We start from the raw sequence: 14,583 nt of genomic DNA on the forward strand, positions 1-14,583 counted from the left end.
AGTTGAGAGGTCTGTTGTCTTGATAATCAAAGCAAAAAAAGGCAATAAGAAATGTGATGGGGGAAGCACAGTGCTCAGTTGTCATTGTCTGAAATACCCCATATGTATCTGGGCAAGCAATTTGAGAAAACCTGTTTGTTAAGATTGACATCTCCCTTCTAGGAAATTTGAAATTATTTATTGACATTTTTCATGAATCTGCCTCCTTAATAGGTAGTTTTCCAACAATGAATGGTCCCCATTCAGTGGTAAAACTCTGCATGCAATCAATGTCTGCTAATTACCTAAGTTAGGCTGGTAGAAGGGGTGTAAAAAATACAAAAGAAAACATGACTTTTGAACCATGAATTTTATTTGATAGTTAATATCCCTTGTTTGCCAGTGGTATGTTCAAATTGAATACACATTTTTTGTAGTATTCAGAAAAGGAGAAGAAAAGAAGACAGTATTATTAGAAATGAATGGCAACTCATAGCTGTGAAAATATTTGAATTTAAATTTGACTTTGGATTCAAATATGAGCATTTTCCTAAGCCTATTATTTTAATATGATTTCTAAGACTTCACAAAATAATTCAAATTAAGAGTTAAACTCACTGATGATCCTGTTACTTTCTTTAAATATTTGCATTGAGGGGCAAGGTGATTTCTTTCTCTGTGTTATTATGTTTATTAAATCTCTTAAGATTAATAAAAATTCATAGTGGCAAAAGTACCCAGATTCACTTGTGTATAAATTTGCAAGGTTTTTTTATTTACTATTAAAATGCTTTTTAGTAACATTTTATTTTGTGTCAAATATTACTGGCAAAAGAATGAATGCAAAACAGCTTCTAAGCTAAATTTTCATGTGACTAAGTCCGTGTCTGGCTAAAAAATGTTTTGTCATACATAATATATAATAATTTGTTATTGTTTCATGCTCTGGTGGCAGCTGAGCAATTGTATGTCAAAAAAATATGACCCTATCTTCTGCAGAGGCCACCAGCACTGAAACATTGTCCATATGAACAAAAACTTTCCACTGGCATGCTGGTATTTCATTCTCTCAGCATATGGGCATTTAAATTTAGATATTTCCTAATAGGAATGGAGATAAACAGTTCCAAGGAAAAAAAAAAGATCAAGGAACTCAATCAAAAAACTTTCTCATTATAGCATCTTTATTACGAGGATGGCTTGCTTACACTGATTTATTAGAAAACATTGCCAGCTAATAAATTTGTAATACCATTTAATATTGTGAGAGAACTGGCTATAAATAGGGTAGGTAGATATTTTTTGTTCAAAATTCTGAGTTCAATCCAAAGTTAAAACATAATTTATCCATTCTCTCTACAGCTGTTTTCATATACTTCTGGTAAACTACACAAAAAAATGTGCCATTCCATGACCTTAAGCTGCTTTTCCCTGCTATTTCCTCTTGTCTCTTGGTGAAAATGGTGGCTGATGGTTTGCAGTCTGTGTCCAGGACGACTTGCTTCTAGTTCCCCTTATCCAACCCTCCTCTCTCCTTGATTAAAAAGATTTTGTGAAATAGTACTCTGAACAAGCCTGTATGTATGAGATCACTGAAAGATTACAAAATTCTGCAGAAAGGATGGAGAAAACATGGAAGGGAAGGGTTTGAAATTCTTTTTCTCACTGTGTGTGAATCCAGCATTGTCACACTCATAGTGTACTACTCATTAAAGAATAACCTCTGTTTCCAGTAGTGCTAAATACCAATTGCTCTCCTTTAGTTATGGGACTTAAACTATGCAGGACCAGAGAGACTAGGTTGCCCACTCTCAACTTACTGAGTTTCCCACATGTCCTTGATGAGTAGATGCCAAATATTCTTATAGCTAATTAATTCTGTGGGTTTCTTTCAAAAATGATGCAATATATCAAACTATAACATATATCCTGCAATCCCATGGCATCACATGGCAGGAAAAAGCTTCAAATTATTCAACTCTGATTTCATTAGCACTTCATCTACTGACTTTGCTGGTTGCTTTAATGCTGCAAAACAATTGTTAATATGCTAATAAATACCTGTACTTTTAAACACATCTTTCCTCACCTCTTTGTCCATCCCACTAGAAAAGCAGAAATCTATCAGCAGTACATGTTGTGCTGCCTTGCCCACCAATAACAGATATATGGAGTATACAAGCCTCATTGCCTGAAAATAGTCCTGCCTGGGGAACAAAAATAAACTTTCCATTGCTCTGAGGTCCCCAAGTGCCATCTTAAGGACATAGAGCTGTTTTACAGATTCCCACTAGCCCTTGTTAGTGCAGTTTTCCACCTGCTGACAGCATTTGCTCAGGACAGACGAAGTAGTTCAGTATTGTCCCTAATATTGTCATAAATTCTACCAACCAGCTGCAACAGTTAATACAACCCCATCTAAAACCAAATTCAAGAAATATTCAAATGGATTGTTGCCTTTCAAGCAGAGTCACAAGTTTCTAAATCCTGAAGGAAAGAAATGGCTATCATATAGTCCTTCCTGTGGATGACTTCACTTCAGACTTCTATCAGAAAAAATCAATTCAAAATAGTAACAGATTCTCAGCTGGAAATAACATTTTGAGTCACTTTTCCACACCTCCTGCCTCCAAACTTTATCCTGCCATTCACTGAGGTTGTACTGCAATTATTTTAACCTTGATAATTTGCTGGGAAACTTGTAGGTGGAAACAATCACCTCAAGGTCTTTCATATCATGGTGTTTCAGGTGGTCACCACCTTAGGGGTTTCCACTCCCAGAACAGAACTTTCAGGTCACAGCAGGACAACACAAAACCTCCCTGCAATCATGTGCACACCAGAGACAAATACATATCTGCATGAGAACTGGGATTAAGTAAGCATAGTTTCTTCTAGTTTCATCCAGAAATTATTGCACTTGTTGGTTGAAGGCTGGGATTTGAGCCTAAATAGTAGGACAAGTGTAAGATGTTTTTGCTGGGAAGACCCTCTGGCTCGCAACAAGGCTGAAATCATGGTCTCATCTCAGTGTGAACCCTGACTTAGCGGTTTGCGTTGCCCCTCTTTGCTTTCCTCCTTGTCATGAAGCTTCTGGGAACTGACAAACTCTGTAAGTCATCTCTAACCTGCTGGTCAACATACTCGAGATGAATGTGAAAGGGACAGTGTACAGAGCATAAAAACTTCTCTTTCAAATTAGGCTAAACTACTTATTTTGGACCCCTTTCCTCACGCATGCTGTACATCAGTCATCTTGCATGGCATCTGTTATGTTGCACCTATGTTAGTAAACACAACAGGATCTGGGCAGAAATTCAGCACTGGCACATCCCTGCCTGTGGTGTTCAGCTGGTGCCAAAGTCCCTGTGAGGTTTTGGCCATGATGTTTGTGCAGAAAACATGCAGGCCTCATTCAGGCATGTGGGACAAGACCATTCCCATCAGAGGACATGTGGACAAGGCCAGGTTTTCCTGAAATTGAGTATGCTGGGAACAGACAGTCTGACTGAAAGTCCAGGCCAGATAAGAGCTCTGGATCTTCTTTACTGGCAAGTGTAAGTCCATACAATGATAGTCAATAAAAACTCACTCCTCACTTACGGCAGGACAATCCACAAACTCACAGATAAACTTCCTTTTGGCTTTGTATTTCTCTTGTATCTTCTGTGGGTAAAATGGTACTTCTGCCCCTCCAAGAGACGTGTGAAATTCAGTGTGATGAAGCATATATCTGCAAATACTCCACAGACTGAGAATCTCAGTTCTACAGTGTCCATACTGCAAAATGCTTCATGAGAGAGCAGTTTTAACCACTGGGCAGCAACGAACTTCATGTCAACTGCAGCTCTCCTTATCCCAAATCCTTCCCCAAGTTCTAACATCACCTCAAGCTCAGATTCTTCCTTCAAGCTACCTTTTGGTCCAGGGGTTCAAACCAAGAGCCAAGTTGTTACCACAGTCAATAAAACAGCTGAGTGATGTCAGAGGTCCCTCTGTCTTTTCAAAATATCTTTTGTATCACAGTTTAAATAAACTCTCCAGAGGAATTGGGTCTTCTCCAGTCTCACCATCAGTTTGACAGGAAATAAGGGAGACGTTTTTTCCCACTCACATGCTCTCTCTCATACACACATATTATTTTCAATAGTAGTAGTCCCTGATGGAAACATTTCCCCATGTTGTTCAGCAGATCTGTTTCTATCCACAAACAAGAGGCAAGGGGAATAAACACACTCTATTAATCAAAGGGATGAAATTCAAGCAAAACTTCACTTAGCTCCAAAGAGCACACTATGATTCAAGAAGACAGCCCAGACTTGATCAGGACTGTGCTTTTAAAACAAGCTGAAGGCAGCATACACTCTATTTTGCTATAAAACATATCAGAAGGCACTGACTAAACAAGGCATTGTTTCTTTTTAGTGCGCTGAAGACAGTTATTGTTCAGACAAACCAGTGAACATGGATAGCAGTAATTTCCTTCATCTGACATCCAAATTGTTTAACTTTTCCAGCAAGGAAATTTTAAAAAATCCAGTGCAGAACAAACATCTTTTTTGGTCCAGGTAACATCTCTAAGAACTATCAGCAATAGTAACAGAGGCAAACAGCGTGGAGGTCATTGTTTGAATATCTCTCGTGAATGAGATATATATGAGATATACATGAATTTGCTGTAGGGAGTGATGTTTATTCTCCCCCAGATATGGATTCAAAAGAAGTTTCAGTAGCAAAGAAGTCACATGAGACAGTAAATAAAAACCTACCAAAAGAGACTGATACACAGAAAAGGTACCCAAGGAGCAAAACAAATCTTTGCCTCTGTCATTATTTAATCCCAGAAGCAACCAAATCCTATGCAGCCTCCTGCTCACTCCCCTCACATTGAGATGGAGAAGAGAATAGGAAGGGTAAAAGTGAAAAATCTTGTGGCTTGAGATAAAGACAGTCCAATAAGTAAAGCAAAAGCCATGCACAAGCAAAGAAAAACAAGGAATTCATTCACCACTTCTCATGAGCAGGTGTTCAGCTATCCTTGGGAAAGCTGGGCTCCATCATGTTTAATGGTGACTTGGGAACACAATGCTATTGTTGGGGAAGATGAAATAGGAAAACCTTATAAATATGATTGCCTGGCAAAAGATTTGGAAAATACAGACATTGAGATGAGAACTAGATTTGAAATAACAAACCTTGACTACTGAATAACTAGAAAACAATAGTATAACCAGGTTGAAAGCAATCCCCCCTTCTGATTAAACAATGCCCTTTACCTGCAGATAGGTCCAAAGGTCAAATGGAACGCTCTGTCTCACCCCCAAAGTATGGTTCATCCCACACCTGTGACCCTCCCCTGAAGTATCAGGTATCTGTGACCCCATTGGCCCAAGTCCTGTTCCAGCCCACCTTGAAGCCCCCTGATAAGGTGTGCCCGAGGGACCGGACGCTCTCTTGGACCTTCCCCTGGGACCCTCACCTGGAACCCTCGCTCCCTCTCTCTCCTTCTCCGTCTCTCCCTGGGCCTGCCACGAATTGCGCCTGGCAACTCCAAGTAGGGCCTTTCACCCCTTTTAATAAACCACATCTTCTAAGACCTGACTTCAGAGATCTTTCATCCATCCAAACCGTCCTGGAGTCCCGCGCTCTCTACATGCTGTCACTCCAGAATGTCACCCCTTCTTTCTTCTTCTCCCAGCTCTATATGCTGACCGTGATGACATATGGTATGGAATGTCCCTTTGGTTAGTTGGACTCAGCTGTCCCACCTGTGTCCCCTCTAAACACCTTTTGCACCCCCAGCCTGCTCACTGGTTGGGTGATGTAAGGAGCAAAAAAGGCCTTGATGCTGTCCAAGTGCTGCTCAGCAGTAACTAAAACATCCCTGTGTTATCAACACCATTTTCAGCATAAATCCAAACCATTTCCCTATACCAACTACTCTGAAAAAAATTTACTCTATCCCAGCCCAAAACAGCACAGCCTCTTTTTATTCTTCTAGAAATATTGTCAGTAAAATAACATTTGACTTCTGTCAGTTGTTTCACTAATGATTCTCAGAAACTGAGTCAGAGTCAAAGCATTTAGTTTTAAATAAACAGTCAAAGTCCCAGTTCTGCAAAATTTACAGAAAAAATATTTACTAATACCCCTGCTTTTCTAGCAGAACCCTTTTGAAACATGGTAGATTACTAGCCACATAGACTTAAAATTAGACTAGAGGTGCAGCATTTGAGCAAATACCCGACATTATTTTTGTCATCCTCTGAGAGCACTTCTTAACCTTATCAGTGAGGCATACAACACATAGGTTGTCTTGTTCATGCTTACAGATTTTGTGGTGATGCTGTGATGATGGCAAATGGTAAGAAGAAGACAGCACATTCCCACTACCTACTGAAAAACTGTATGACTGGAAATACAGAAATAGAAACATATTGAGGTACCTAATTATTTTTCATTTTTTATTGACTACTAGTAATTTCCATTATTTTACTGTAGTTTTTTTATGCTGTTCTAAAGTAGAAATGTGTTTGCCTCAATGCTGGTTGCTAACAGCAACATGGAGGTGGTCCTAATAATGCAGATTACTGAATCTTATTCTACAGGAGGATCTTGTAGAAGTACAGACTGAAAAGCAGAAACATGTGAAGAATATAAAGAACAGCCAGTGAACTTTCCAAAATGCACAGATATCAGTCAATATATTGCATTCTTTTTCCTTGAGGTTCTAGTCCTCCACAGCTACCAGAGCAGAGAAATGTCTGTTCTCAACAGATATAGGCCAAACAACTTTTAAGTGCTATTATTTTTGGCTGTATGGACCTTAATTAATTTGCAGGTTTTCTTGGTAATCCAGCTAGCAGTCTCTTTTTCAGTGACACAACATCCCTGACGACTAAAAAGCAGCTGTTTATACTGAAGTAGAAGAGTTGGGATGAACCACCTTTTCCTCTCTTAACACAACTGATGGATTTGAATTAGTAATAATGCTTATTCTCCCTGTGCAATATGTGCAACTCCCTGTACCCATCCTATTACTTTTTTGCTTATTCAGCATTTCCATGGTAATAGAGGTTGGAGACATCACTAGTGTATTTCATGTAATAATTGTCCCAGGTGGACGCCAGTTATTCGATACTTTAAATTACTGATGCTCCTCAACTACATACATCTCTGCTTACACTAGCACTAAAATGGACCTTGTCTCTCTCAGCAGATAAGAGAAGAACAAGAAAGCTTCTTACCTTTGGGTTTTTAGGTGAGTGCCCTGCTGCAAAGTACACTGATGTCACTGGAAAACTCCCCTTGGCCTCAGCAGTTTTTTGGAACCTCTGAGGTGAAATACAGAGACTACATATTAAATTGGCGTGTGTACTGATCAACTTAAAGACTGTATCTTTGGTCTCTACACATACATATCCGAAATGGACCTACACTCACTTGCATCGACCCTTCTCTTTCGAAAGACAGTTTTGGAGTCTGAAGTCCTGATCCTGTGAGGGGATTATTACTAATGTTATCTTGTCCATCTGCAGAAATTCCTGTTCTGGAAATCATATTGAAAGACAAACCTCAAGCAATCTATTTTGTTCAACCTATGTCCTGTAAGAGGAGATGGGATGAGGCATCTCCAAAACCTCTGAGGACAAGAATTCTTTCTCCAAGTGTTCTTCTCTTGGGTGTTTTTCAGTTTAGGTGAGACTTATTTAAATATCAACAAAAAAGAACACTTAGATGCAAATTCTAAGGTCAAGATTTGCAAAATCAGACTGCAGCCAGCAAGATACCTCGTGACTACTATAATCAGTGGGAACCTATCTAGCCGCAAGGAGATCCTTCCCACCTGGTGTTGCAAGGACAAAAAGTACACAATAATTACATAGGCACTTTTCAATCTATCAACGGTCAGAATACCTTCCTGTCTTCCTTCTCCCTGAGATACCCTCTTTTACATTAATAAACTGTGGACACCCCCCACCCTTTCCAACAACCATAACTTGTACTGCTCACAAATGACATTTCAGGAAACGTTATGTTAAGTAGAGCCAAGCAGCATGATTGTGCAATTCACTTGATTGAATGCATCGGGATAGGAAGCCAAGCTAACCCCCACCACAGCCTGAAACTCGTGGAGCAGACAGAGCTCCCTCTTCATGCAGTGTCTCCAGATTCCCAGGCCTGGTTGAAAGCCTTCTTCTGATTTATGAGTAATGAGCCTGCTTGTGATTTCTAAGCAGCAAACTTCCAAACAGAAGTGCTGATGGGCACTGCACTGTATCATATAAGCTAGACAACAACTAGGCAGACTCTCAAAGGATGCTTTCATTGGGATCAGAAACTATATGGTGATTGAGTGCTCTCCTGTCACTGTCTTCTCTCGCTTTGCACAGTATTTAACCTTCAGATGCTGTTAAACTTGGATTTTTAAAGTTTTTGTTTTAAAGAACTTATCTGCAATCACAGCTCAGAAATATATGAAGCCTAGCAGTGAAGGTGCCAGTGAGACTGATTGATGCAAAAGTCTGGTTTTGAGGAGGGGAGGAGGGAGAGCGAATTCCTTTAGTTGTGCTTAAAAGTAACAAACTTAAAAACAAGACAAGAAAGTTGAGTGGAAGCTGAGAGGTTGAATGCAAGCTCTGCCAAGACTTGAAAAGTTACAAGCTAATGCCGGTACTGCATGTTTTCTTAATGATTGAGGAATTAATAATTTTTGTACATGGAGCTCCTAGCATACAGACAGTGTAAGCTAGCAGTGTATTACAAAGTCAGGGAAGTGATTAAAAAATTATTTGCTATTGGTATTTTGACTGTAGAAGTAGAGAAAAAAAAAAGTCTTAAGACATATTTTTACTGGAGCATTCTTTGTCAAAAGTCTTCCTTACTTGAACTCCAGAAGATGTCTCGCCAAGTTCTGCCTATTAGTCTCTGATTTTAATTTCTGAGTAAGACTGAGATGTAGATTTTGACTGTACCTACCTGCATCCTCTACATATATATGTTACATCTGTGTATCACTTGAACATCTAAAAGCCCTACCTGGACATACATTTGCCTCTGTAAAATCTCTTTTTCTCTATGGACTTCCATACTTGTACCCATGTGGTTGTTAAAGTAGCTCTCATAAAACCCTGCTCATAAAGGAAGCAAGACACTTAATGTTAAATAATCACCAGTCTGACTCTTAATGTGAAGTAAGTTTAGTTTGTTTTTTAAAGCAGTTGAAACTTTGTCCAAATCTTGAGTAAGACTTGAAGACAGTTTTTCTGTATCTTTTAGAAGTAACAAGCATAAAATGTAACAGGAAACTGCAAATGGGACTGTTTGTTATCTTTGAGGAAAAGGGGGGAAAAAAAGGAAAATAAAATCCCTTGGGATTTTGGAAGAAAGGAACATCTGTGAATCAGGGAAATAAAAAACTTCTTCCAGAAAAGACATCCAGAAACTGAAATCTTCTTGGAGGCCTTTAGGGCTGTGCCTAGCCTCTCGTGACTACTTTGGGAATCTTACTGTTGCTTTAACACAAATGGCTGTGGCCTGTTTTTGGAGGAAGAGATGTTGGACTCTTTTTTCCTCCACTTTAATCTGGTGAATCTGTCACTCTCTTGCTTGCACATTTTCTGAAGCTGTGACTCCCATTTTCATCAGGTCACCAGAGGGATCCTGCTAGAGTGGCTTAAAGGTGATGGCTTTGGCCTTGGGGATGGAAAGATGGATGAAATTAAGACAAGCAAAACTCACCCCCTCTTTTCATGGCCCAAGTGGCCAGATGACACGAGGTGCACTTCACAGGGTGTCACCACTCGGAGACAGCCAGGTGACTCTGACAAATGTCTCGCTTTGGAGGTGCTGTCTTGTGGTCAGGATGGCTCAGTTCGGGCAGCAGAAGTGTGGTGTGGGCTGATGGCCTTTGTCAGCGCCGCAGGGCTCGGAGCAGAGCCTGGCCTGAGCTCCATTCAAACAACTTCAGATGCCTGTGAAGGGCACTGTATTTTTTGGTGCTGAGTATTGTCCAAGCAGCACTAGAGCAGTTAGCTTGAGATGTCAAAACAGCTATATTTCTAACAAAAAGTAATTAAATTTTATGCCAGACTTAGGGGGCAGTTCCATTTTTGTGCTGCTAATGGAGCATCAGAGTTGCCTTTTGGTGTGCTTTATTCACAAGCTGGTCTGGAGACAATTTTTTTTCTTCAAAGTATTTTTTAAAAATGAATTGTTTGTAGTTTCGATGATGTTGTTCCTCCTCCAGGCTATACATCAGTGCCTCACTATGCACCAGTTACTCCCTTAATTTACAAGCTGTGGTAGTCATTGTGTTTTACTATGTTTTTAATTTATTTATCTGGGAAAGATCCACTCAGAGTCCGTGTTTTTCCTTCCTCAATTCTCACTAAGACCCTGCTTTTTGTACAGATTATGACCAGAGCATAAAATAGCCAAAGTGAGATGCCAAATTTTCCAAAGTACTTGTCTTCCAACAAAAATTCACCTAGGAAAAGAGCTGAAGGAGTGACATGGCACCCCCTGTGCTGCTGAACACCCTTTTGCAGATGGCACATTTGCAGGAGCATTCCGTATTTAACTTCACATTGTATGATCTGCATTTACCCTGTGATTTTCACAGAGCTTGATAGTCTCCATCTAACAGATTTTGAATGTGTCTTACCTCCTTTCATACTGATCACATAGAAGCATTTTAACTTCACATTAAGCTTCTCACTACTTTGTTATAAAATGGACATTATTTCTAACTATTGCCTGTTCTAAGACCAAAACCAGGTTTCAAACAACTTTGTGAACTCTACTGTTTAGCTATTAGTGCTAACCCAAACCCTGGCTCCTTCTGAACTTTCCACTGGCTGAATAATTCTGGCAGACTTTTAAAAAAAGGTTTTAGGGGCTTTCTTTGTGTCCAAGGAAAGCAGCATTTCTCTGTAGAGCTGGAGACCCATGTCAGGACTCCTCGTTCTCATTCCAGGAGCACAATATGCCCTTTGATGTGCACTTACTCAGCAGCACACAAGGTAAAGCTGACCGACCTCTTGTTTTGTGCATAGGTAATTTATGCACTGCCTCTGGGAACACACAAATGACAGGACTTACATGTGTGAACCCTATTTGTGCATGAAATCAAGTGTAAATTTAGAGCAGATGGGGTTTTGACTTATGCATGATAGAATTTATGGCCAAGATTAATAATAAAAAAGGAGGAAAAAAAAAGAGAAAAGAAAAAAAAAGAAAAAAAAAAAAAGCCTGAAGTCGGTTTCCCAGATATATTCTTAGGTACCCAAGGACCTGTTTTACAAAAGCAAGGAGTGACCTCCTATAATTTCCCTGAAATTAAACAGTATATAGATGGGATATGTGTGTGTATATATATTTTAAAATTAATTTATTTATATATGTATATGCTGGAACTATACAGGGCATATACCTGGTGCTTAGTAGTTCTTGAAAAACAGGCTGCTGGTTTGGATGCTACTTTTGTGCCTAACTGAATGGCTTTCTTTAAAAGATGAACTAAGCTGCTATCTAATACAAACCATTTGGTTTGATTATCTTATCAGTGAGCTGCTCCTGCTTATGTGAGTAGGGAGATCAGCTGTAGACAGAAGTGGGCACATCTCTAATCCAAGGGGTGGGGTAAGTGTCTGAATGGTGGGGAGAGTTGCCACTGCCAGACTCTTGTTCTGACACAAAATGATTCCCGAGTATTCAGCAAACTGGTCAGTCTTTAAAGCTAGCCCCAGCCTAGATCAGCTCTTTTGTTGTGCCTCCTCATCAAGGCCTTGGACAAACTTTGGCATCTATGACTGCTGATGGCGTGGTGCCATATCTAATGAAGCACAGTAGTATCTGTAAAAGGTGTGAACCACGCTCAACTGGTCCAGCTCCCCGGCTAAGGCTCCTCAGGGCTGCAAGTTTGTAATTTTCTTAAAATCTCCTTCAATTTATTTGGTGACTGCCTCTGTAAGCTTTGGACACAAGTATTGTTATATTGTTAGCAATATATGTACATAGGGTATATTCCAAAAGCCAATGTTTAGAGAGCATGAGGAGATTTGAACTTCCTCACTCTTCTCTTTTGTCTTCTGAATCATCTTCTCTTTTTCCCATCTGTTCACAACTGGGCAAGGTTCTTGGCTGTTGACTTTCCTTGATGGGGTCTAGTGTCTTTAGCTGTCCTTTAGCAGTGATGCAGCTGGCTGGGAGGGCTTTGTGAATCTCATTCCTCCTAAATAGTTTATGATTTCCCTCAAGCCTGTGGAAATTCTTCTCGGGAGAGACAACTTCATGGCATGCTGGGATGTCCATCCTCTGAGGGAACCCTGTCATGGTTATTGATGATCCTTTATTTTAAAAAATCCATCGTAAGGGTGGAAAAAAGATATTCTGGAATGAGGCAGTCCCTCTTGTTTTGCTGACTCAAGAACATTTGGTATGTATAAACTTAAATTGGTACATAATGAAGGCTTCATAACTGAGTGCTGTGTGAACATTGTTTGGTATCCCTAAAGGCCGGTTTTCCCTTTGAGTTCCAATCCATCAGTCTTTTTGTTTGACTGTGGCCTCTCTCTATCAGCAACTAAGAAGATTTTATGCTATTTTGAAACACAACCACATGTCTTAAAAACAAGCAGGCTTCTTTTTGCAGCATATAACATGACTCCTTGTTGGAGTAAGTAGTCATGAATATGAGCAGAGGGTTCAAAAGGTTATGGATATTGTAAAATACTAAAAGGGAAAATGGGGTTATGCCTTTTTTTTTTTCAGTCCATCCTTTTGTAAGTCCAACTACCTAAGGCTGTTTGAAGATCCCAGCCTGAAGGATTCACAGTCATGAAGCTCAAGATCTAAGTGTCCAAAGGGCCACCCTATTATCTCTGCTGCTCCCTCCCTTTCTATGTAACACCAATTTGTTACATCTTGTATTAAATTACAGAAAGTGCTTTGAGCCGAGGCTGTGGGCTACTATGCGCTGCTCTAGAAGATTTTTTTTCTTTAACAAAAACACTACTGTCCCTAATATCACTGCTACGGGCATTTTGGGAACAGACCAATCACCAGAAAGGATGGCCTTCCCAGAAATGACCTGAGGATTGTACCTTTCTCTGAGCTCTTGGTTGGCTCAGTAGTGTAAATGACGTAGTTCTCTGCCATGGCTGCTAAGGCTGCATCACGTTCTCCTCTCTTGCTGTGTGCAGTGCTGAACTAAAGCCCACCGTAGAGGGAAGAAATCCATGGAGGTGGGATGCTGCACTCAGCATGCTCGTGCAGGGGAAGCACAGCCTGCCCACTCATGCGTGGCCTTGGCAGGAACACCCCGGGGTGCGCCAGCTCCCAGTGAGAGTGAGGAAGGGAAAGGTGCTGATGGGATCGCCTTCTCCTTTGCTGGCTAAATGCAAGGATATCTTCCCAGTTAGGGCGTTTGCCAGAGCGGATCCGGGGCTTCAGCGAGGGCAAAGCGTGAACCCTCCTGCTGTGCCTTGTCTCCTGCAGCATGGCCAGTGCTCACAGCTCCCCACATCTGTCCCTGGGTGTCAGGAGCCAGAAGGCCTTTGGCGCCGGTGTGACTGACACCCAGCACAGCGCTGTCGGGGAGAGATAAGGGCAACAGCACACATGGTAGAGTTCCCCAGGACTCCGTGGCTTGGGTGCACCCATCTGCATAAGCCAGGGTCTTCTTTTTCAAACTATGAAAAAAATTTCTCCCTTAATCCCAAGCCTTGTTGCTGCTCTGGCAGCCATCGGGGGAGGGAAGTCTGGTGTGACACATTGCTGAGAGGGCAGAGCAGCTGACTGCAGATACCTGCCTCCGTAGGTTGGAGGATTGAGCCTGAAGGGGAAAAAATAGCCAAACTTGCTGAACACTGCCTGATTTCAGCTGGTATGCTAAGATGGCTTGAAGCTATTGCAAAGAGACGGACAAAGAGCTGTAAATGGCTTCTTTTCCTTCTCCCTTTTCTTCCAGATAACATCCCCAACAGCACTCAGAGATTCAGAAATCATAAGCCAAAATCAGTGGTATAAAAAGGTCCTGAAACTTAAACCCGAGATCTAGCTTTCCTTTGCCATCTGGCTTGGAAGTAGCTTTAGTTAATGGTTTTTTGCTGCTCTTCACTGTTGCAAGGGATGGAGTTTTGGTTCTCAGGTAGAAAAATCAAGTGACTCCAATAGCCGGAGCATTACAGAAAGCACCAAATAATAGTGAAACTTATGATAAAATTGCAGGATCGGGATGTCTCACAGAGCCTCAGCCCATGACAGAGTTTCACTTAAAAACTAAAAAAAAAAAAAAAAAAAAAAAAAAAAGATTAAGGCTGCATTACCTAATGCAGATGAGAAAGCACAATAAAACTGTGAGCCATTCCTGTTCCTTTGTTAGTGACAGAGTCCCATAGCAATTTCCGGGACTGTAAAGACATCCTAATAAATTTCCAGTGTTTCCTCAACTTGAATGAATCACAGAAATGCTGCTAGCCTTGAATAGGTTTAGCATTCACATCAACTGCTCAATGGAAAATTCAGCTGAATCATGGTGCAGCTAGAAACAGGCTGTAAATCATGGCTATGGGCCATGTGGTATGGAGGGCTGTTGAACAA

The 14,583-nt window shown here is 40.7% G+C and overlaps 1 long non-coding RNA gene across 1 annotated transcript; it reads right to left on the reverse strand.

The window, feature by feature from the left end:
- Positions 1-1,144: 1,144 nt before the first annotated feature.
- On the reverse strand, positions 1,145-9,177 carry LOC137478322 (uncharacterized). The gene is made up of 3 exons (XR_011001512.1): positions 9,019-9,177; positions 7,227-7,313; positions 1,145-1,554 (listed from the first exon to the last, which is right to left on the reverse strand). It is a non-coding gene; the product is annotated as an uncharacterized lncRNA (long non-coding RNA).
- Positions 9,178-14,583: the final 5,406 nt, after the last annotated feature.

This window comes from Anomalospiza imberbis, chromosome 1, assembly GCF_031753505.1.
Source record: "Anomalospiza imberbis isolate Cuckoo-Finch-1a 21T00152 chromosome 1, ASM3175350v1, whole genome shotgun sequence".
NCBI classification, from domain to species: Eukaryota; Metazoa; Chordata; class Aves; order Passeriformes; family Viduidae; genus Anomalospiza; species Anomalospiza imberbis.